Source organism: Xenopus laevis, chromosome 7S, assembly GCF_017654675.1.
Source record: "Xenopus laevis strain J_2021 chromosome 7S, Xenopus_laevis_v10.1, whole genome shotgun sequence".
Taxonomy (NCBI): domain Eukaryota; kingdom Metazoa; phylum Chordata; class Amphibia; order Anura; family Pipidae; genus Xenopus; species Xenopus laevis.
Window position 1 is genome coordinate 49548742 of NC_054384.1, and position 24856 is coordinate 49573597.

The 24856-nt window shown below is 40.4% G+C and overlaps 1 protein-coding gene across 13 annotated transcripts in view; it reads right to left on the reverse strand.

Annotated features, from left to right (window-relative positions):
• Window positions 1-24856, reverse strand: part of LOC108697539 (lysine-specific demethylase 2A) — a 165265-nt gene that overhangs the window by 54807 nt on the left and 85602 nt on the right. The gene's annotated exons all lie outside the window — the stretch shown is intronic.

The window sequence follows — 24856 nt, forward strand, 5'->3', positions numbered from 1 at the left end:
AAGGCTAACGCACACACAAGTCGATTTCCCCATTGGCATTATTATGCCAGCAAAGAAAATGACTCATGTTTCATTATCCTAATGCTAAATAAGTATAACACTATACATCAATATCATTTAATCTTTTAGATCAGTGATGTCTACTTTTCCACGTAAAAACAAAAATATATCACACATACGAAGAAGTTAATGGCAAGCTCCTGGTAAGGCTGGAGGCCAAGAAAAAATATAATAATGGTGCTACCTACTTAAGTAGCAATCATAAGTAGCAAAAATATATATACTTACAAATTCTAGGTAAGACAAAAATCAAACTGAAAAGCAAAACAAATGAAATACACAATTTTCGAAGGTTTTAGTGTTGTTATTGTATGCACTATATGTACAGAAAAGAGTATGAAAACTTTTGTCAAACTTAAACATACAATCACCAATTGGTTCTTTTCTACAGTCAAATTCCATGCAACGGCAAGAGAAAAGCAAAACCATAAGAAAAACTGCTTACAGGGAACACAGACAGATGAATTAACCACTCCCCTCTCACCTCAGCTGCCTTTTGTCGCAGTCTTGTCTTTGAATTCAAAAGCAATGAACAAATCCTTCTTACCAGAATGCTGCTGTAACAAATTTCCTGCCTGTCTACTGCTTTCTGCCAGCTCACCCTGTGGGAGGGACCGTATATAGCAGCTCTGCAGTGTTCATGCGTCTCTTCTGCATACAAACAGTGGTGTGTGGCAATAAAAAGGCAATGCCACTTTACATGGATTTCAGTATTGTTACTTCCTGTCTGCCAACTGCAGAGTTAAATCACCACGAGAACAAAATAAAGTCTTCTATATAAGGTACTGTTAATAGTTAACATATTAACAGGTCCAAATAACCTTTAGGGCTATTTTAAGAATACAACAATAACCTTCTGCCTGTGACTGTCCTGGCTTTCTCTCTTTACTTGCCTACACACTCTTCCCAGCAGTGCTTTGCAGGAGGCGGAGAGAAAAGTCACACACAAAGGGAAGGGGGAGGGGGTGCAAACCCTTAAGAGGAAAGCAGAGAGGAAGGGGTGTGGGGAATAGATTGGCTGTTCAAAAGACATGGTACTATTGGCAAAAAGCAGTCACTCCTACACAAAACTGTTTTCTTCCTGTTTCATTCTGGGAAAGTCTCATTTGTGAAAAAACAATTGTAAGAATATTCATATCCCAATGTAAGTAGTGTAAGGCAGCTGAGTTTCTAACATAACCGAAACAAGTTTTCTTCTTTATCTATGGTAATCAAATACTTGGAAAACAGTTGACACAAAACAATGTATCTGCCCAAATACAGGCAGAACTACTGAAAGTGTTCCTGGAAGTGGTTCAGGACTGTATGTTGAGGCAACAGGATAGACTGAGAGGGCCCATATTTCTGATTAACAAGAGGGAAACAATGTCTAGTGGAGTACATTTCAACTGTGCCAACCACAGTATTCCTGAATGAATATAAATTCAAGGAAAACATGAACACTCTGCTCAGTGACATTAAAAGGGTGGTTTACCTTTTAAATTAAAATTATAGTATGTTATAGAATGGCTAATTGTAAGCAACTTTTCAAATGCCATTAATTTTTTCTTTCTTTATAGTTTTTCAATGATTTGCCTTCTGACTCTTTCTAGCTTTCAAATGAGGGCCGCTAACTGCCTCTAAAAGCCAAATGCTTTGTAAAGCTGCAAGTTTATGGTTATTCAGGCTCTATTCTATTCATATTACAGTCTCTTATTCAAATACATGCATGGTTGCTAGGATAATTTGGACCCTAGCAACCAGACTGCTGAAATTGCAAACTGGAGAGCTGCTGAATAATCGTTAAATAACTAAAAAAACACAAATAATAAAAAATGAAAACAAATTGCAAATTGCATCACTCTCTACACCACACAAAAAGTTTAATTGAACAACCCCTTAAAAAATAAATGCATGTAACATGTGTTTACATGTAGTGAAAGCAGGCACTTACAAGTTCATCCCTCCATCATAACTCCCAAGTAAAAAGAGGGACAAAATTTTTTTTCGCACGTACAACAGTGAATTCTTTTTGAGCACGCCCTTTATGTGGTCACACCCCCTAATTACCATGTTTATTTTACAAAACTTGTCAGGTTAAGAAAGTTAGAAAATATTTCTACTTATCTAAACTGTTTTTTGTGTCTCAAAAATTTCAAAGTATCTTATTTGCACCTGTTAGCTGTACTGTGCTCTCTGCTGAAAACCAATTAAAGGAAAACTATACCCCCCAAACAATGTAGGTCTCTATAAAAAGATATTGAATAAAATAGCTCATATGTAAAATCCTTCTTCATGTAAATAAACCATTTTCATAATAATATACTAGTAGTATGTGCCATTGGGTAATCATAAATAGAAAATTGCCATTTTAAAAAATAAGGGCCGCCCCCTGGGATCGTAGGATTCACTGTACTCACAAACATACCAACAAACCATACATGTTAGGTCACATGAGCCAATTAACAGACAGAGTTGTGTCTCTTGCTTCCACACTTCTTCCTGTTACAGTTAGAGTTGTAGTATTTCTGATCAGGTGATCTCTGAGGCAGCACAGAGACCATCACGAAATGGTGGCTCAAGGCAAGAGATGTAAAAGGGCAATATTTACTTAAATATATATTCCAGTTTGGTAAGATTCTTTAATATGCCACTTAATATTATATGAACTATCTGTTGCTTAAGTGTTCATTTTGGGGGTATAGTTTTCCTTTAAGTGAGAAACCGTTTCTTTTTCTGGCTGTTCAGTGCACAGAAAATAGGGACTTTCCAGTACAAATGAGGGACTGCAGGTTGAGCTGTCAAAAGAGGGACTGTCCCTCCAAAAAAGGGACAGGTGAGAGGTATGGCTCCATGTAGCTGAAACCTGTACTTTTCAGTGCAGATATAGTAAGCTGCCGAGAGCAGATAAGCTCCTCTCTACTTTGTGTGCCTGTGCACTAAATGGTTTAGTGCCTTTTATAGCAGGGGTCCCCAACCTTTTGTTACCCATGAGCAACATTCAGATGTAAAAGGAGTTAAAGAGATACTGACACCAGAAATTAACTTCTTTTTTACATCTATCATAATATTGCCTTTGAAAGCTACTTTGCTACTTATAACTTTGCAATAAAGTATTTGCACAATGCTTTTACATTACCTGTCTGATCCCCCATGTTCCTCTATGAGGGGGCTGCCATATTTGTGCAGCAGGAGTCCGGTAGAATTAGAAACTTTAACTGACAGGCTGAGATGGGACAGTTAGGTTTAGGAACTTCAACTAACATTTACTTACAAAAATAATCCTCTCAGCAAAACACAATCAACATGACCTATAGGTAACTTTTTATGTATATTCATAGTTTTTTAGTGTCAGTATCACTTTGAGGAGCAACGCACGCATGAAAAATGTTCCTGTGGGTGCAAAATAAGGGCTGTGATTGGCAATTTGGTAGCCCCTATGTGGACTGTCAACCTACACAAGGCTCATTTTGGCAGTACACCTGTTTTTTGTGCTCACGAGCCACTGGTTGGGGACCACTGCTATTATTATAGTAACAGTCATCTAACACTTTCGCTGCCAGCTGATTTGTCTGATTTGGTACTTTTTATTGCCAGACCACTTTTGAACATTTTGTACTCTTTCAGTTTAAGGGCCTTTCCTGGGGGGGGTCTTTTAGTTTACCCAGGAAAACAATATATTCTGGTTTTTTCAAGACAACCTGAGCTTTCAAAATATGCAAACGTTTTGTAAAATGACTTTTAAGTGTCTACGGGTTAATTTAAGAGACACCGAAGACAATTCATGAACTTGACCATTTTACTCATCTCCTTTGGTCCTTCTAACTGTGAAGTGTTCTTTGTTGGTTCCCCAACAGTAAGTTCTGGGGCCCCTAAAGGGCATTGGCGACGCTGGAATGGGTTTTCAAGAGGTGTTAGACAACACCAACTGTTAATCATAAGCAGACATTCAGCTATTATGATGCAATAAGGGGGATGAAGATCCGCGCTTGCTGGGTATCAAGGGGGGGGTTGAGCTGCACCAGAGAAAAGTGGATCCACGTATCCACAGGAAAATGATTGATAAAGCAGAGGTAGGTGCGCTTTTGCTGGACTAACTGATATTGCCTAAAAAAGAAAAGAGGGGGACCCGATAGTGTATTATCCTCTTTTTGACAAAGGTGGTGTGTGCTGCAGAACTACTCACGGGGGAACTGTAGATTTAGTTCACAAAAGAGACTCCTAGTGGCTTCGGTCTGGCTGATCGTCTTAGTAACCTGTTAGTCCAGCAAAAGCGCACCTACCTCTGCTTTATCATTCAGCTATTATGAGTTCTCTTCTGGTTTTCACAATTTAGGAACAACATGGGGGCGAATTTTGGAGAATCTACTGGGTGAAATATACTAACAATATATTTTAGTACTTAAATCACCCCTAAATTGCTATTATAATTGGTAAATCTTAGGGTACTGCAGCATGAGCCATTTGTTACCCGTAGTAAATCTCCTCTAACACGGCAACACAATTTATACAGTTTTCATCCCACTAGCATAACGCATATTTACAATTGGCAACAAATCTTGTGGGCCAGTACCCTTACATTATGTCCTGTGACTAGTACCCTTACAGTTAGTGCTCTAGCTTTGCAAATTATTTTAAAAATATAAAAAAACATGTTTCACATAGTACAATCACATATATCAGAAACAATTTATTTTATGTATGAGAACACAGCCAATTTTGGAAGCTCTGTGTCTCCTGAATGCGCCAATACCAAATATTTATAGTTTTATGGAGATTTCTCAATTGTATAGATCAAAATCTCCAAGCAGTACACTACCAAATTTCCAAAGCACCACTCCATGAAACGGCATACTTCTGATTTTAAGGCCAGACATTCCACTAACAGTAGGTTTGCCCTAGAAAACTACACATTATTAGAAAGAGCAGATTCTGGCAAATCAAAAATGAGTAAATATATCTATGTACTCCAAAGAACCAAGTTGCAATTCTTTCCTAAATGTATAATTGTTTTATATAAATTGGTGAATTTTTTTGAAAAATGACCTTAAAGCTTCAGTCTACAGCATCATATCTCCCTCACATCATTAGGCAGCAATGCCAGGAGTCCACAGAACAATTTGATGCCCAATATGTATAGGTTTACCTAAGCATGTGGCATATAGGGGCCCCAAAATATATGTGAGCTATCAGTTCTGTAATTCCAGATACAGCAAAATCAAAAAATTTCCATCATTTTTTTTAAGGGGGGGGGGGCAAAGATAGAAAAAAAGTACGTTCACACCAGAAACCCATATATTTTTGGAAAGGACACATTCCCCTAAATCCAAATTGGGAATGCATGTCTTTCTACTCCAAAGCACCAAGCCGCAATCTGGTGATTTTGGTGACATTTCCAAAGATCACATCAGTTCTGTAATTCCAGATACAGCAAAATCAAAACATTTCCATCATTTTTTTTTGGAGGGGGGGGCAAAGATAGAAAAAAAAGTACGTTCACACCAGAAAACCATATATTTTTGGAAAGGACACATTCCCCTAAATCCAAATTGGGAATGCATGTCTTTCTACTCCAAAGCACCAAGCCGCAAACCTTTCATAAATCTGGTGATTTTGGTGACATTTCCAAAGATCACCTCAAAACTTCCTCCTTGTGACATCATATTTCTAATACTATTAGGTACCAAGATAAAACACTGCAAATATGAAAGCCTGGCTTCCTCTGAACAGTTTGATGCCCAATATACATGGCATATAAAGAGCCCAAAAATCTACCTTGTGCACACTTCTTTTTATAAAAGAATTTATATACATTGCCAGTTTTATGTGGGCAGAGGCAGGGCAGACAAGCCGGGCACCCTAGGAAGCCCAGACATCCTGCTCACCCCCTCCCTACCTCCCTCATGTGCCCCCCTCATGGTACCGCTGGTCCCCTAGTACGCAAGCTGAGTTCCAGAAAAGTCCGATCTAGCGGTATCTGCCCAGCTGCCCCCAATCTTTGCGCCCTAGGCAGCTGCCTCTTCGGCCTACCCCTAGTTTTGGCCCTGTATGTGGGATAAAAACTATAAAAAGTAATGGTGACCTCTAAAAATCATATATTTTTGGAAATTACACATTCTGACGAATCCAAAATGGTTAACTGTCTTTCTACTCCAAACTACCTAACTGCATAGATATACTAAAGGCAGTGTTTTTTATGACATTTCTGAAAATCACCTAACAATATTGCAATTAGCCACATTTATCTCACACAATTTCTTACATACAATTGTAAAACATCCTAAATATTTATGCCAAGGGTCTACTGAACAGTTTGATGCCCAAAATGTATAGATAAACCAAAGCAGCTGGCCCCAAATAAAAATAGTGCATATGAATTTTCTCCTCTGCCGATTCGCCTTCTGTGAACAAAGCCCCCCCATATATATTTTTGGAAAATACACATTTTGACAAAGATAAAGACGTCTTTCTACACCAAACTAAATAGCTTTTCTAAACGTAGTGGTTTTTGCGGCATTTCTGAAAATCGCTGCATTAATCACCCACAATATTTTACGTACAAATATGGACCCTAAATAGGGACCGTCAGAGGTCTACTGAATAGTTTGATGCCCAAAGCATAGATTTACCTAATTATGTGGTATGCACGGCCACTAAATGAAAAACTTCCATATGAATTTTCACACTGGCCAACTCAGCTGCCGAAAACAGAGCCCCAAATGTGCCATAAGCTGTAAAAAGACCCCCAGAAAACCATATATTTTTGGAAAGTACATATTCTGATGGATCAAACAAGGTAAAATACATCTTTCTATGCCAAAGCACCAAACACCAAAAATACATAAGGAACAATGATGAGGGATAAAATTGCCCAAACCAACGAAACAACAAAATAACAGCATAATTAGTGGTCAAAATACCTGATCCAATAGTCACACTGCCAAAATAAAGTTTTTAGGTAAAAACCAAAAGATAAAAGAGTACAATGAATAAGTAAAAGTTGTGTATACATGTTTGTGCACTTCTAAAAGTTGTTTGAGTGTGTAAATATATTTGAATAAGTGTGAATAGGGGAGCAAACGTTTGCTAAATAAAAATTAAAACAAATAGCCATCTTTACTAAAATGTGTGTAAAAGTGTATAAATGTATGTAAATGTATGTAAGTTTATATAAGTGTATATAAGTGTGTGTAAAAAAATGTGCACTTACCATTTTTGGGGGGGCCCTGGAGATCCTTCAAGTAGAGAGGTTGAGCAGCAGGAAGAGCGTGGGCGGCATGGGGGGTAGCAGAGGTGCGATGCTACTTGGAATTCGGCCTTGCAACGATCGCATTGCAGGTCCGACGTGACAGCATCCCAGCCTTGTTGCCCAGGGGGCTGTCATTCCACCCCACTCTCTGCAGAGGCTGACGCAGAGAGAACAGCTCGGCTGCAGAAGAACGTACACAGTACGTTCTTGGCAGCCTGAGCACTTGCCTGCCAGCACGTACGGTGTAAGGGTTAAAAGACATGCCCATTGAGTTGCCCTTTTTGTCTAAATGAAATGTGCCTAACTGCTGGCTGAGCTAGTGGCAAATTTGAAAAATTCCTTTCTGATTCAAAAATGGCAAACATTCCAACTTGGCCAGCATTTAGCTAATAACTAAAGGGCTTATTCATTATGCTGTGTAAAAAATGTCGGGATAATACACCACAAAATGTAAAAAGCATTTTTTTCTTATGTGACTTCCGCTAGAAGCAATGTAAAGTAACGGCAACAAATCTAGCTTTCGCATGTGTAAAATTACACACACCTTGATAAATTCTCCATTGATTTTACACAGCTTTTTACTACATTTTTTCAGCAAACTTTTACACAGCATAATAAATATGCCCCTAAGACTTTCCATATCCTTTTGCAGCCTAGTCCCTATTTCAGTATTAATTTCATATGAGCACTGGAGACTAAGCTACATTGCATATTCAAAATGTGGTACTGGTGGGAAAATATATGCATTGGCAGGGTAAGCTTTGCTGGCCCAGAGCCATTCGATGCTGCTTGCAGTGCCTTCCTAAGCTCCCTCCCCACCTCCAGCAAACCAGTTCAGGTAAACAGCCACTTGGGCTATATCATATAACTTTAAAAATACCACACAGGACACTGGGCAAATGCCCACACAGCACACCAAACAAAAGTGATAAAGACACACTGCCCAATAAAAAGTGTCAGCAGTGCAGGACTTTAGCCTTAAAAAAGATATATTAAAAAGATAAGCATAAGGTGGTTGGTGGGGTAAATTTGTACCCGCTGTCAAGTGCGAATAATGCAGTAGTCACACAACCCCTAATGAGGCTGTACCTATTTGTAACTGCCCCACCCTTCCATTCCCAATTCCCCAGTAGTAAATTCTACCTGTCTACATTGGGAACGGATGGGGACTTGTTCCCCACCGTTCACCAATGCAGCCCTACGCGTTTCGCAGTAACAACTACTTCCTCAGGGGCATAGGTGCTGAAAGTGTGTCTCTGGCCTTAAATAATCTTCAGTCTGCGTTTTGGTATGCAGGCGCTTCATATGCGCGTCACTTCCGGTCGTGCAATGGTATAAGTGCTGACTTCCGGTTAGTTGCGACAGCATTGCGCATGCGCGATCTTTTGCCAGTACTGCTGCGCTTTCTAATGGATGGATCTATCTATTGGGCATACTGTCAAAACGGACACCTTATTATTATTATTATTTATTTTCCTCAAGTATTAGGTCCACAATTTGTATAAAGAATTCATAATATAATGCAAGTCTTGCTGCAATTTCATAATGGCTCAAGCTGGGAACAGATACATCCGACAGTGAGTTTAGTGACACTTTATCCGGCATTGTAAGGACTGAGAATAAGAAGAGTTTTAGCTCTAAAGAACGAAACCCTTACAAAAATCAGCCATCCTCCTCCTCTTTTTTAGGATTACCCCATCAGGGACCCCGAGACCGAGAACGCCTAAGGGACAGACAGAGATGGGGTTATGGAATGAACAGATAACCAATACAGAGGCCCTACAAATCTTTTACATTTCATCTTCATGAATACCAACAGAAAGCATTACGAAAAGGTTTATCTTTTTCCCCGACCAATACATTCAAACTATTCGATTGGGTTAAAGATCTACACCTATTCGGTAGGAAACTTTTACTACATAAACATTTTGCCAAATCCCCTAATCAATCTGAATGGTCAGTGGAGGAATGTAAAGCACTTGAAGATCTATGTCAGCTACTAGATGAAAATGAAATTAGTAGAGAGCAATTTGAAGGCCCCTTCACTGCACTTAAACCGAGAAGTAAATTTACACCCCCCCGGGTCACGTTACCCAAAGGTTGATGTATTTATAACGGCATGTGTGCATGACATAAGACAATTGCACAACAGAACTGATCATAACACATAGGGGCCGATTCACTAACTTCGAGTGAAGGATTCGAAGTTAAAAAACTTTGAATTTCGAAGTTTTTTTTGGGCTACTTCGACCATCGGCTACGACTATGAATCGAAGGATTCGTAGTAAAAATCGTTCGACTATTCGACCATTCGATAGTCAAAGTACTGTCTCTTTAAAAAAAACTTTGACCCCCTAGTTCGCCATCTAAAGGCTACCAAAGTCAATGTTAGCCTATGGGGAAGGTCCCCATAGGCTTGGCTAACTTTTTTTGATCGAAGGATATTCCTTTGATCGTTGGATTAAAATCCTTCGAATCGTTCGTTTCGAAGGATTTTATCGGTCGATCGAAGGAATTATCCTTCGATCGTTCGATCGAACTATCTGCGCTAAATCCTTCGACTTCGATATTCGAAGTCGAAGGATTTAAATTCCTAGTCGAATATCGAGGGTTAATTAACCCTCGATATTCGACCCTTAGTGAATCGGCCCCATATACATCTTGGAATCTTTCCTGGAAAGAAAGGCAGGGTCTGAAACAATTACAAACTAACAAAGAGATCATTATTAAAACCAGTGATAAAGGAGGTAACATTGTCATTCAGGACAGAAAAATGTATGTGAAAGAATGTATGCGGCAACTCAATGATAAAAGTTGCTATGAACAATTACCTAAGGACCCCACAAAAAAATTTTCAAACTGCCCTAGTTCAGATCCTTGAAAAAGGACTAGACAATAAAGTGATTAACAAGGACGAATTCAACTTTATGTTAGTGAAATCACCAGTAATTCCAACATTCTACACCATCCCTAAAATTCACAAAAATCCATTGGCCCCTCCAGGGCAGCCAATAGTTTCAGGAATAGGAAGCCTAACTGAGTCTTCAAGTAAATATATTGACGAAATATTAAAACCATTTGTAAACTGTTTACCATCGTTCATTCAGGACACCACCGATGCTCTCAGACACCTGGATGGCATCACTCTAGGTCAGGACCATTACCTAGCATGCCTAAATGTGGTATCATTATATACTAGCATTCCCCATGAGGTCGGATTAATGGCAGTTAGAGATACTCTTTCCCAGTGTGGGCAGCAGTTTATGGTACATAATGAATTTGTAGTGAAATTACTGGACTTTGTCCTTACACACAATTATTTTACATTTAACAGTAAATATTACCATCAATTAAGAAGGACAGCAATGGGCAGTACATGTGCTCCGTCATATGCCAACATCTACCTAGGGTGGTGGGAGAAGAACTTAGTATTCGGGGACCAACTGCAACATTATACCCAATTCATTCCATTCTGGGTCCGCTATATTGACGATATAGTGCTAATATGGACAGGCACCAGCAGCAAATTCTCTGAATTTGTAACCACCTTAAATACTAACATTAATTTGAAAGTTACATCACAAATTGATAAGAATTCAGTATACTTTTTGGATATTTGCATTTTCCGTGATCAGGCAAATAATGAACTATCCACCACGGTTTATAGAAAAGAGACTGCCACCAACAGTCTGTTGCATGCACAAAGTCAGCATCCTAGAAACAGCTTTTTAGGTATCCCAGTGGGTCAATACTTATGGGTAAAACTCCTGTGTAGTTCTACTGACGAATTTAAATTGGAAGCCAAAAAATTATACTGGGGATTCAAAGAAAGGGGCTACAGCCATAACTCGCTCAAAAAAGCTTACAACAGGGCACTAGGGGAAGACAGGAATTCCCTTCTTGCTGCAAAGAAAAGGCCTCCTAAAAGTGGTTCTAGAGACACAACTATTAGATTCATTGGCACTTACAGCAAAGAACAAAGAGAAATTACACCGATATTGAATAAACATTGGCACATATTAAACAGGACCCTATTCTAAATAAAGCACTTGGTCCCAAACCCCAGATAACATTCAGACGGAGTAGAAATCTTCGAGACCAATTTACACAAAGCCATTATGTTAATCCCACTAGTAACACATGGCTTACCAATAGACTCAAAGGATGTTATAAATGTGGCAGTTGTGTGGCTTGCCCGTTCATTTGCAAAAAATCAATGATTACCAGGAAAATTGACAACATACAATATGATATAGAGGCCTTTATTAATTGCAAAACACAAGGCGTAGTGTATATGATGCAATGCGACTGTGGTATAGAATATGTTGGAAAAACAGTTCGAGAATTCAGACGCAGAATTATGGAACACGTTGGAGATGTGAAAAATAAACGTAATACATCGGTAGCCAATCACATCAACACACTACATGAAGGCAATGTTGGTATGATGCACTTTACTGGGATCGAAAAGATCAATAACACTACACGAATAGGAGATCTACTGTGAATAAAAAAACTACTACAGAAAGAGGCAGAATGGATTTATAACATGAATAGCAAAGCACTTTATGGATTTAATGAGGGCTTTACTTTTGCTCCTTTTATTTAAATCAAATTCTCTCCTAACAGCCAATGGAGATTCAATTATAAAGCTTGAGCCATTATGAAATTGCAGCAAGACTTGCATTATATTACTAATTATTTATACAAATTGTGGACCTAATACTTGGGGAAAATAAATAATAATAATAATAATAATAAAGTGTCCGTTTTGGCAGTATGCCCAATAGATAGATCCATTCATTAGAAAGCGCAGCAGTACTGGCAAAAGGTTGCGCATGCGCAATGCTGTCTTTCGTGCAACTAAGGGCAAAAACAGCTGGCGCAACTAACCGGAAGTCAGCAGTTACACCATGGCGCGACCGAAAGTGACGCGCATATGAAGCGCCTGCATACCAAAACGCAGACGGAAGATTGTTTAAAGGAAAACTATACCCCCAAACAATGTAGGTCTCTATAAAAAGATATTGCATAAAACAGCTCATATGTAAAATCCTGCGTCATGTAAATAAACCATTTTCATAATAATATACTTTTCTAGTAGTATGTACCATTGGGTAATCATAAATAGAAAATTGCCATTTTAAAAAATAAGGGCCGCCCCCCGGGATCGTAGGATTCACTGTACTCACAAACATACCAACAAACCATACATGTTAGGTCACATGAGCCAATTAACAGACAGAGTTGTGTCTTTTGCTTCCACACTTCTTCCTGTTACAGTTAGAGTTGTAGTATTTCTGGTCAGGTGATCTCTGAGGCAGCACACAGACCATCACAAAATGGTGGCTCAAGGCAAGAGATGTAAAAGGGCAATATTTACTTAAATATATATTCCAGTTTGGTAAGATTCTTTAATATGCCACTTAATATGATATGAAATATCTGTTGCTTAAGTGTTCATTTGGGGGTATAGTTTTCCTTTAAGGCCAGCAGAGACACGCTTTCAGCACCTATGCCCGAGGAAGCAGTTGTTACTGCGAAACGCGTAGGGCTGCATAGGTGGACGGTGGGGAACAAGTCCCCATCCGTTCCCAACGTAGACAGGTAGAATTTACTATTGGGGAATTGGGAATGGAAAGGGCAATTACAAATAGGTACAGCCTCATTGGGGCTGTGTGACTACTGCATTATTCGCACTTGACAGCGGGTAAAAATTTACCCCACCAACCACCCTATGCTTATCTTTTAAATATATGTTTTTTAAGGCTAAAGTCCTGCACTGCTGACACTTTTTATTGGGCAGTGTGTCTTTATCACTTTTGTTTGGTGTGCTGTGTGGGCATTTGCCCAGTGTCCTGTGTGGTATTTTTAAAGTTAGCTATTAAAGGTTAAATTTTAATGGTCCTAATGTCATGATGATATAGCCCAAGTGGCTGTTTACCTAAACTGGTTTGCTGGAGGTGGGAAGGAAGTGGTTCTGTGCTTGTATGGGGCTACAACCTTGCACACCTCGGTTTTTTGTGGTTATATTAGTAGTTATTACAAACCTGCAGGTGTTCAAGTAACTTTTTCTGCTTCACTGACTTGCTCTACCTTGGGTCTATATTCCTTCCTAAGCTCCCCACAGCTGTATGAAGAAATAAGTGTGTTGAAGAAGGTATGTGCTGGCCCTGGGGTGGGAGAGGTAGGGCTTAGGGGATTTGTGGCAGGGCCAGCGGGTGGCGAAATGGAAACACTTTTAAAGCATCAGTAACATCAGAAATATTTTTTAAAAAATTTGTTAGTATATATCAAAAAAAAAAACACCAAGGCAAATAAAAGTTTAAAATTGCAAAGTCTTTATTAAGAAATAACTTAGCAAAACTCCACTTCCGCTCCTTTTCAGAAAAGGCGACAGGGCGACCATCCATCTTGCGGCACTGGATTGCTCCTCCCTGGCTATGGACAGCTTCTGAAGCAAGTAATAGAATGGCATTGAGAGGAGGTGAGTGACGGCGGATCGGGCGTTTTGTGTTCCTTGTGCACCACAGCAGCAGCTTCCACTCACTCCGGGGTGCCATCACAGCAGCTGCCTAGTTTTATTTGACTTGAAAAAAAATCTGTTTACTCTTTTGAGAAATGGATTTCAGTGCAGAATTCTGCTGGAGTAGCACTATTAACCGATGTGTTTTGAAAAAAAACTTGTTTTTCGATGACAGGATCCCTTTAAAAATGAACACCAAGTGGCAGATTTATCAAGGGTCGAAGTAAATTCGAGGGAATTTTCGAAGTAAAAAATTGCGAAATTCGAAGTAATTTTTTTGAATACTTCGACCATCGAATAGGATACTACAACATGGACTTCAATTCGAAGTAAAATAGTTTGAGTATTCGACCATTCGATAATCGAAGTACGGTCTCTTTAAAAAAACTTTGACTTCAATACTTCGCCAAATTAAACCTGCCAAAGTGCTATGTTAGCCTATGGGGACCTTCTAGTGCATTTTTCTAAGTTTTTTGAAGTCAAAGAAAAATTGTTCGATCGATGGATGAAATACTTCGAATTGTTCGATTCGAAGGATTTCATCGTTCGATCGAAAGATTTTTCTTTGACTGCAAATGGCCAAATTCGATGTAAAAAAATTTAGACTTCGATATTCGAAGTCGAAGTATTCCAATTCGATGGTCGAATTTAAAAGCCCCCAAGGGTCTACTGAACATTTTGTTACCCAATATGCATAGATATACCAAAGCAGGTGGCATGTGCAGACCCAAAATGAAAATAGTACATATGAATTTTCTTTGCTGCCAATTTGCCTTCTGTGAACAAAGCCCCATGTTTGCTTATAATGTGCCACAAGACCCTGTAAAGGTGGCCATACACTGAGAGATCCGCTCGTTTGGCGATTTTGTCAAACGAGCGGATCTCTCCCCGATATGCCCACCTTGAGGTGGGCAATATCGGGCTGATCCGATCGTGGGCCCAACGATCGGATCCTAACGCATGGGAAATGGGCGGTCGGATTGCGGGACCGCATCAACGAATAGATGCGGCCGCGATCCGACGGGATTTTTCGTCCCATCCGATAGAGATCTGCTCGACTTTTGGCCAGATCTCGATCGGTGAAGCCCGTCAGGGGGCCACATACACGGGCCAATAAGCTGCCGACACGGTCTATCGGCAGCTTTTATCGGCCCGTGTATGGCCACCTTAACAGAACAAAGACCGTTGAAAACCAAATATTTTTGTAAAGTACACATTCTGATGATACCAAGATGGGAAATTATGTCATTCTACTCCAAACTACCAAACTCCAAAGCTTTTGTAATTTAGCAGTTTCTATGATATTTCTGATATTTTCTATGATATTTGCCACATTTATCTCACAATTTCTTACATACAAAATTAAATCACTGCAAATATGAATTCCAAAGGTTTACTAAACAATTTGATGCCTAATATGCATAGATATATTGAAATACGTGGTACTAGATTGCATTCCTAAGCCATACAACCGCTGCTAACCGTTGCTTCCTATGCTTCTGGCTTGCACACGAACAAATTCACGCAAGCGCAAATTTGCGACTGCCAGGCCTGCCTAGGGCCCAGCGTGGCCCGGCACTGGCTGCTGAAATCTAGCGTGACAGAAACTGGGTGAACAGTGGGTCGGATCCTGCTCCTGTACAGCAGCTGGCACCAACATATTTATTTGGGGGGGCAAATGGGCACACAGCCCATTCGTTACAGTATCTGCACTATGATACTACTTGTAGGCTTCAGTAATATGCATTGCATTTCCTTTACAGACTTGGCTGAGTACATCGGGGAAAAAAAACGTATGCATTTTATTTATGTTTGAATCTGTAAAAAACATTGGAATCATTCTACATGAAGCATTAGAATTATTTTTATTTTTTTTTACTTTTTTGCTAACTATTTAAATCCCTCTTAAGTAAGAGTGTTGTGCAAACTTACTACACAATAGGCTTCATAGCCTAATGGTCTAATGGACTATGGAGTGAAAGGTCATGAGTTCCAAACTGCCCCATCTTGAATATTTTAACTTTTCCTATAATTCATATTCAATTGATAATTTAATGTAATATGCCATAGAATTTACATAAGTGCAATTATTTTACCTTTGGTAGCTTGTGAATAAGATACTAGGCCTTATAATGGAAGGCTTTTGGTTCTTACTGAGGAAAAAATACTTGGTACCATCCTAAATACAGCCGTGGAGTTTTTTTTTCATTTTTTTTTTTTTTTAACTGTTTGCAAAAATGGGCCTTAAGTAAAAGTTTTGGGCAGCATCTTCATTTTATTTTCCACTTTATTCTCCAGAGGGTGATTTTTATTATTTGTGGTTTTTGAGTTATTTAGCTTTTTATTCAGCAGCTCTCCAGTTTGTAATTTCAGCCGTCTGGTTGCTATGGTTCAAATTCCACTAGCAACCATGCACTGATTTGAATAAGAGACTCAAATATGAATAGGAGATGCCTGAATAGAAAGATGAGTAATAACAATACATTTGTAGCCTTACAGAGCATTTGCTTTTTAGAAGGGGTCAGCGACCCCCATTTGAAAGCTGCAAAGAATCAGAAGAAAAAGGCAAATAATTATTAAACTATCAAAAAATAAATAACCAAAACCAATTGAAGAGTTGCTTAGAATTGGCCATTCTATAACATATTAAAAGTTACCTTAAAGGTGAACCACCCCTTTAACTCAATCATTTGATTTAACTGTGTCTCAATAATACTATTACACAGTAGCCACAGCATTCTACAGTTAACCAGCATATGTGGTGCACTGCCCTTCTGTTCAATAAAAGTCACAGGGAATGTGTTACCAAAGGTAGACAAAATGAGCTGCACAGTCTAAGGAGACAGACGAGAAGATTCTGGGAGATTAGTCGCCCTGCGACAAACCGTCTCTTCTTTGGCAGACTAATCTCCCTTAACTGCCTTCCCTGCCGGCTAGAATGTAAATAGCTGGCGGGATGGCACTAGGATCGATTTGCTTTCTGGTTTTTAGCTATGATTCCTCATGTGGTCAATCCGGGAAGCCTGTCGGAGGGCCCCCATACACAGGACATTTGACATTTAAAAACACTATATCCAAAAGGAAGAATGTGAGGATCTCAAATAATAAAGAGCTAAATTTTTAAAAAAATAGAAAGATTTATTAGGACATGAAACCTAACGCGTTTCGTGCCTCAGCTATGAGTGAGTGTCCTGTCAGGGACGAAATGCGTTCGGTTTCATGTCCTAATAAATTTTTTTATTTTTTTAAAAATTTAGTTCTTTATTATTTGAGATCCTCACATTCTTCCTTTTGGATATAGTGTTTTGGATTTTACACCTTGGGACTGAAGGTTTTGCCGTGAGGTGAACTGTGAGTGGATCTCTTTGCTATTTACTTATCAACGATATTTTTTGATTTATTGGAGTGGTACCACTTACATTATACATTTTTCCTTGTGGCAGCACACACTTTATCTTTTTCACATTTGACATTTACCCAGGGGCAGAATTCCCCTGAGGGTGCCCAGAGGCCAAAAATTTGTGAATTTCCTGCGAAATTTGCAAAACGGCAAAAAATTTGTGAAACGCATTGAAGTCAATTTTTATACGTGAGCCTATTTTGTCCAAATGCATTAAAGTCTTTGGGCGTCCAAATAATTTTGACGCTTACCAATTTTTTTTTATTGATGCACCAGATTTTTTTGAATTTTCTCTGCAGTTTCGCAAATTTATTCACTGCTGTCGAAACGCGGAAATTTGCCGCAAATTCGTGCCTGCCATATTTATTAGCCCATCACTAGTTACCACCTTTTCTGGAAAAAAATACTGACCTTCCTATATTTGCATGGTTTTAACCTATAAATAACATTGGCATCATGAAACAATTTTAACAGCCAGGTGGCAACCCTATGCCCCTTAATTTATGCCGCCCTAGGCCCGGGCTTTTGTGGCCTACATGTGTGAACTGTTCACATTATGAAGCCCTTGAGCTTTCAAATGCAAATTAGCTGGAATGCACCTGAATACACATATAAGGTGATTAAGTTACAGACAGAAAAAGGAAATGGTGGGGGTTGTGTGCTGTAGTATCCCATATGCTAAGGCTTTGGACACACAGGTTATAGTCAGCGTCTGTTTTCAGCCTGCTTAATTGGGCTGATCTCAGCCTGTGTGTGACCACATAAAGGCTGATCGGATTCAAATCAATTGAGCAGGGGCACTGAGCAGATCTGCTTCTCTCCGCCTGTAAAATGACTCGGGTTGATAACCTGACTGCTGAACAGCCATTGACAACAGCCTGTGTGTCCAAAGCCTAAAGCTGGCCATACACAGGGAGATCTGCTCATTTGGCGATGTTGCCAAACGAGTGTCTCTCTCCCCGATTTGCCCACATTGAGGCGGGCGATATTGGGCTAATCCGATCGTGGGCCCTAGGGACAAACGATCGGATCAGAATGGAGTCCAAATAGGCGGTAGGATCGTGGGACTGCATCAACGAACTGATTTTTTAACTTGACCGATCGGCATCATATTGATTGGGGACGCCCATCGGATGGCCTAACACACGGGCCAATAATCTGCTGACTCAGTCTGTCAGCAGCTTTTATCAGCCCATGTATGGGGGCCTTAAGAGGTTGTGGCTGGAGATTGTGGCGCGAGCCCTTTCTTTTGCAAAGTCTTGAAGGAATACACTCTGTTATTGTAATAATGATTATGATGCTTTATTGCACAGTTTTGCAAAAGCCCTGTGTATCCACACATGTATTCTCACCAGTGTTGGACTGGGCCAGTGAGACAATGGGCCAGCCGCCCTCCCCCGATCTCCGGGCCCCACAAATAAAACTACTTGTGGTGCCGTTCGCACATGCGCACAGGGGGCCTGGAGGTTTGTAACCCGGTGGGCCCCCCATGTGGGCACTTCAGTGGTACGTCTGCAAACTGCAGATTGTACTAAGTCTGTCTTTGTCTCCAGGACACCTAAGGGAAGGACTACACAGATGATTTCGGTGCAATCAGACGTGCTGCTCAATAATGCAGGCGTCAAATCGGAAGCAACGGAAATAAGATAAGTCAATGTATTGTCGGATGGTGTCGCAGAGTTGATCAGATGCTGTCGGCTGCAAACGTACCTGAGTTTTTGCGCAGCGCGTCGGATTCCACGGAAATCAACTATGTAGTCCTTCCCGTAGAGATGATCAGGGTCGGACTGGGCCGACGGGACACCGGGAAAAAATCCAATGGGCCCCAGCTCTTTTGGGCCCTACCCTCTCCCTGCACTCCCTCTCTTCCCCTCCCTGAACCCGAACACGCTGATGCTCTGGAAACATGTACATGCATGCAGGTCTGGGAATCAAAATAGTTCCTAGCATTCCAATTACATGGAGGCCTAATTAGCTCCCCACCAGCCCTCTAAATAGTGACTGGCTATGGCATTTTACAGCAACCCCTCTGGCATTTGCCAGAACCCGCAGATTGCCAGTCTGGGCCTACATGCATGTGTGGGTGCTTTGGGGGGGGTGAGCTGGTGGCAGATAGGACTTTGTGGCTGGGCCCCCCAGTCCAACACCGGAGACACTCCATGTGCCCTGGATTAAACTCCTGTCTTAATTCAGTAAAATCATCTACCGCTGCCACTACCTCCATATAAAACATTGTTTGAATCAACTGTAAAAGTTCTGGTACATCAGGCAATGAGCTGGCTAGCTCCACTTGCAAATGCATTATATCTTGGTCCTGCGAAGTTTGCAAAGATGGCACAGTACGCGGGCTCCACTGTTTAAAAAAATGATGGGTGCTTGGTGCTGATGCCTTCAGTGGCACCATTTAATTGTTGTTTATTCAGGAATGGAATTTTATTATTGAGGCTAAATTTCACAAAGTTGCTAGAGCTAATTTGATAAATTGATGATGCCACTGTCTTTTGATTCATTATTTGCTTCAATGCAACATAAATTAAGCTTAATTGAGTATAAAATCTAAACTTTACATTTCAGTATTCGAGAAAATCGTAAAAAATTTAGGTATAGAGGGGAATTGAACCTGGCACCTTTACCATCAAAAGCAAACACTTAATACACTAGGCCACCAACACTCCATCTGTAGTGATGGCTTCAAAACTTCTCTTTATCTGTACTTTACTGAATGTTACAGTTGAAAAAAAAAAAGTTCAACACATATTAATTGTGAAACCATCTGTTAACGCAGCTCATAGTCATGCAGCCCAATGATATAGAGGAAAGTGCATGGATAGCTAAAGCATCAGGAGTTAATTTTGATCATGGATTTTTTTTTTTCCCCAGAGTTGGGTTACACATTTTTATTAGCGCTACCACGCTAATGTATCCAAAAGATACCAGATGGTATTCAGAACTGACTCTTTAAATGTCTAGGTGCAGATCCCGTTTCTTCAGCATAGAAGGAGATCGTGGAATGGCACAATCTCTCCTCTCTCTGTAACTCATGTTAAGCCTACAGATATAGCAATAACTAGCGTGTGGCCTCTAGTGGTAAGAGCTGGTAATGCATGTAGATAACTACGATAAATGAAGAGACAACTTTAGTTATCGCATTTGCTGCTGATTATCTTGAGTTACAGCGCGTTAAACTGACAAAAAAAAGCTGCATCTGTATGTACGGGCCCCAAATGAAAATAGTGCACATAAATTTTCTCGGCTGTCAACTCAGCTGCTGCAAACACCCTGACTGCATATCACATGTCGTAAGACCTCCTAAGTGTACAAAGACACCATGAAAAATATATATTTTTGAAAAGTACACATGCTGACAGATCTAAAATAGGTAAAGAATAGGAAAGACTTCTTTCTACACCAAATTACCAAAATTCAAAACTGTCCTAAAAAACATGTAATGAACAAAAATGCAATAAGAAAAAAAAAACTAAAAAGGGTGTGTGTGTGTCTGTGTGTGTGTGTGTATATACTGTACTCATTAGAAAATGTTGTGTAAGTGCGCAAATAGAAGTAGTAATAAAAACACGAAAAAATGAAATAAAGACAAATATAATAAAAATGTGAAATGTGTATAAAGGATGCAGTGTATGTGCATAATAGTGAAAATCACAAACCTGGGAGCAGGAAAGGCTTGAGAATCTACAGGACTGCAGGCAGAAGTTGGGAAGTTTCCAGCAGCATCCCAAGCAGCTCAGCAGAAAGGGGGCGGAGCTGGAGGTCTGTACTAACAGCAGGCACATGCAGAAGACATCTCCTCTATGATGTCAATCATGGAGGCAATCCACAAGCTGCAGGGTAACTTGGGGACCTTTGCTTGTTGCCTAGGGGATTGGGGTAAGTAACTGTAGATCTGGGGCAAGGGAGCAGCGCTGGGAGTGCTCCGATTTCTACTCCCAACAGCAGGCACATGCTTTTGATGTGCCTGTTGTTTGGGAACTTGGGTGCTGCGATCGGAAGTGTTGGAGACCAGGAGTCCTGCCTGTGCTCGCTGCTTGGGGGACCAAGTGAATGCCAATGCCCTGCATTGTTGGCTTTAGCCGCCGATGCAGAGAAATCACTCCAATTGCCAAATAACATTACATACGTTCTTGGCAGTTGGAGCATATGCCTGCCAGCACGTATAGAATACATGCATGGCAGGCAAAGCTTTAAGGAAAACGAATTGGGGTTGTTAACCTTTAAATGAACTTTTAGTATGATATAGAAAGTGATATTCTGATTTGGTTTTTATTTTTTATTATTTGTGGTTTTCGAGTTTGCAATTTCAGCTGGTTGCTAGGATCCAAATTACCGTAGCAACCATGCATTGATTTGAATAAGAGTGGAATATGAACAGGAGAGGCCTGAATAGAAAGATGACTAATAAAACATAGCAGTACCAATATATTTGTAGCCTTACAGAACATTTGTTGTTTAGATGGGGTCCGTGACACCTCATTTGAAAGCTGGATAGTCAGAAGAAGGCAAATAATTCAAAAAACTATAAAAAAATAAACAATGAAGCCCAACTGAAAAGTTGCTTAGAATTGGCAATTCTATCACATACTAAAAGTTAACTTGAAGGCGAATCATCCCTTTAAGCAGTAGAGTTTATATTATTTTAAGTGGCCTTACCAAACTGGAATACAGATAGATATCAGTAAATATTGCCCTTTTACATCTTTTACTTTGAGCCACCATTTTGTGAAGGTATGTGTGCTCGCTCAGATCACATGACCAGAAATAATGTATCTATCTGTAATGGCACAAATAGTCTGTTAATTGGCTCATATGACCTAACATGTATGTGTGCCTTTGATTTGTTTGTGTGCACCATGAATCATAGGATCCAAAGGGTCGGCCCATCGTTTTTAAAATGACAATTTTCTATTTAGCATTGCCCAATGACACATACTACAGCGATACATTTTTATAGAGACCTACATTCTTTGGGGGGTATCGTTTTCCTTTAAAAATTAGTGCGATGTAGGTGTGGCTAATCGAGCGGCAGAGAGGACGCATACTGAGGCTCACCCAGGGTTTCGCTCCAAACGTACCCCCATTCTTGCACCACAGACAGCTCCGAGCGGAACTGCCCCACCGGAGAGACTTTGTGGAGTCCCTGCGGTCGACCTGAGCGGGAATTAGCTTGTCAGAGGCCAAAATTAAATGGAGGCCTAGGCCGCAACGGAAGCCACAGGCTCAAGTAGTCGTTTCGATCTGGAACCACTGCCTGACCGCTCTGCTCTCCCGACAACTGCGGATTGCCCACACTGCTGGAGGAGCTTATATAAGGCACCCCTTCTTACACCATAAGAGGTCTGACCCCAGATTTAGGATAGCAGGAAAAGGGCACATATAAATAAAGGCAGAGTAAAAGTAATACACACCTGTCCAGCCCTAAAATTCCTGACAGACTCGCTGGGAAATTCAACACCAACAGTTCCAATACAGGATCTAGCTGCCAGGTACCCCTACGCCAGTGGGGCCTATAATAAGGATTGCTGCAGATTACAACAAGCAGGTAGCAGCATTTGGGCTCCTGACTACTGGGCCTCCATAAGATAAAGTCTTGAGTACTGTACCAACTGCAACACGACATACTCTACAAGTTAATGTCCCTGCTGTGCTTGGAATCTTTCTTGACAGATGGCAGAATGCTAAATTGAAGAAATAAAGCACGCGAACACCCCATGTTCCTTCAGTTATCCTGAGTGCAATTTTGTCCAGCAAATACATCAATATTGTCACAACTGCTTGGGGGAGCCCCTCCACTACATTAACATAAGGATGGGGAAGCACATGCACCCATCCTCTCCAGCCTCAGACGCAGAGATGAAGAAGCCAACAAACTCAGAACTGCTTGCTGCAATTATGGATAGCCACACAGCCACCACGACACAGCTAGTGGAAATAAGTGGATCTCTCGCTTTTACACCATGATTTACAAAATATCAGAGAGCGCACTACAGAAATAGAAATCAGAGTTTCCACCCTGGAAGACACGAGAAATCCACTACCAAATGAATTAACTGGGATCAAACAGCAACTTAAAATGGCACTGAAGAAATCAGACGATTTGGAGAATCGTCTACGACAGAACAACGAGCGCATTTGTGGGACTGCCCTGAAAAGATAGAAGGACAAAATCCAGAAACATTTATTGAAAGATGGCTCAAAGACACACTTCAAATATAGTTCGAATCCGAGGAAACTTAGGTCACTCCCAAAGTCCAGCGTTAACTCAGGTTCTCCTCCACCTGATAGAAAATTCTTACAAGTAAAAAGTCGCTGTATTCCTCCAAATAAAATTTGGGGAGGGAGAGTAACAGAAAAAAAATTATATAGTGTAGTATTTTTTTAACACTCTATCACTGACCCCCTTAGTGATTTCAAAACAACCGTGCTTTGCAATTCACACTATATTGTGTCACCAAATATCAAACTTGTGTCAAACTTTTGTTTTCTTCCATTCCGTTCCAATAATCTCTTTGATTGACGAATGTACTGGAAAACACAGATTTTTTCCTTGAAGAGGGAAAAAGCTTATCTGCTGATTCTGTTGGAAAAGTCAAGGTCGGCTTGACCACCTTTATTAAAGGATCAATTACTGCTAGATCAAATGAAGACTCCTCTTCTGAATCAATTTCTCCCTCCTCTGATCCCCCTTGGGACAGGATGTCTGAATCAGCTTACAAATCCCCTTCTGATACATCTGACAGAAACTCCCCCTGTCTTGCATGATAATGTCCAGGCCTTTTCTTTTAGCTTGACACCTCTTGGAATCTTTGCTAAAGCTAAAGACTCTGCAAACAACTGATTCTCTTGTGACAAAGAGGCTCTTGTTGTTTTACACCAGACATGTTCGACTTTTCCGGAGACTTGTCTTTTTTGGTATCTGTGGCAGGAAGGTTGCACATAAATAACAATACTGTTAGCAACCAGCAGCCCCTGCCCAGCCAATCCCTGTCTCAATACTTCACGTTTTTCCCATAGGGTGTGAGGCTTTCCCTCTCATACCAGGTTCTATTGGTGAACTAGTTAAAAGTAGTAGTAATGTGACTTGTGCCTGCACTTTAGGAGAGAAATGCTTTCTGGCAGGCTGATGTTTTTCCTTCTCAATGTAACTGAATGTGTCTCAGTGGGACATGGGTTTTTACTATTGAGTGCTGTTCTTAGATCTACCAGGCAGCTGTTATCTTGTGTTAGGGAGCTGCTATCTGGTTATCCTCCCATTGTTCTTTTGTTTGGCTGCTGGGGGGGGGGAAGGGAGGGGGGTGATATCACTCCAACTTGCAGTACAGCAGTAAAGAGTGATTGAAGTTTATCAGAGCACAAGTCTCATGACTAGGGGCAGCTGGGAAATTGACAAAATGTCTAGCCCCATGTCAGATTTCAAAATTGAATATAAAAAAATCTGTTTGCTCTTTTGAGAAATGGATTTCAGTGCAGAATTCTGCTGGAGCAGCACTATTAACTGATTCATTTTGAAAAAAATTTTTTTCCCCATGACAGTATCCCTTTAAAAGCCGCAAGCGGGGGAGGATTAATCTCATGGAACCAATGCTGGGGTCTAGGTTATCCCTCCCCTTTGAAAGCTAATGGCTGGGAA